The following is a 944-nucleotide window of genomic DNA, read 5'->3' on the forward strand; positions in this document are numbered from 1 at the left end:
TATGTTTATCAGGCGTTGTTTATCAGGGACTCAGTGATGCACGTGAACTGGCCTATGTTTATCAGGGGCTCAAGCCTATGGGCTGATGATGCAGGTGAACTGGCCTATGTTTATCAGGGGTTCAAGCCTATGGGCTGATGATGCAGGTGAGCTGGCCTATGTTTATCAGGGGCTGATCATGATGCACATGAACTGGACCAGGCTTGACTGTCTCTGCAGGCTACATGCACTCTTCATTCTGTGTGTGCACATAGACGGCCACTAGGTGGCGTGTACATCTCTGTTGTAAGTACTTGAAGGCACCAGACTCACTCGTAGTCAGCGCTCCCATATGGTCTAGCGGTTAGGATTCCTGGTTTTCACCCAGGCGGCCCGGGTTCGACTCCCGGTATGGGAACAGCAGAATTTTTTTGTCTTAAACATTTCACAAATTAAAGGAATACAATAAGTCTGCCAATTATAATTATATCAAATACATTTTGGATAGAGTCGTGACAATGGGGCGGGTATATTACTCTTATCTGGACGCACATGTGCTGTATTTCCTATTTCGAGTTGTAAAGCGCTAGCACGTCACTAAACACACGCGCCGGTGTTATGTGATCAGATTAAGGTTGAAAAACGGAAGAGGAAGTTTGTTTGCACAATTAGCAGCTCATTACTGCTGCATATCGGAGTCACGGTTAGTTCTATTTTAGTTTTAGCACTGCTCACGTTCAACATACAACAGTACATCCTGTGAGAACAATGCATGACCCTAATAAATCACTGTGCTACTTGTTGTTTCTAGAAAACCATAGACAGCAGTTTTTTTACATAACATTATAGATTAAGGCCAGTAAGAATCCAGAGTGTTGCTTTTCAATAATATAAATACACAAAGTAGCGTCAAAAACGCAAAATTAAATTCTTGTCAACCTTTGCACCTTGTCTTGACATTTTTG

At 42.7% G+C, this 944-nt stretch overlaps 1 non-coding gene across 1 annotated transcript; it reads left to right on the forward strand.

Moving 5' to 3' along the window:
* The first annotated feature begins 325 nt into the window (after positions 1 to 325).
* TRNAE-UUC (transfer RNA glutamic acid (anticodon UUC)) lies at positions 326 to 397 on the forward strand. The gene has a single exon. It is a non-coding gene; the product is annotated as a tRNA-Glu (tRNA).
* The last annotated feature ends 547 nt before the right edge of the window (positions 398 to 944 follow it).

This window comes from Lissotriton helveticus, chromosome 10 (genome assembly GCF_964261635.1).
Source record: "Lissotriton helveticus chromosome 10, aLisHel1.1, whole genome shotgun sequence".
NCBI lineage: Eukaryota > Metazoa > Chordata > Amphibia > Caudata > Salamandridae > Lissotriton > Lissotriton helveticus.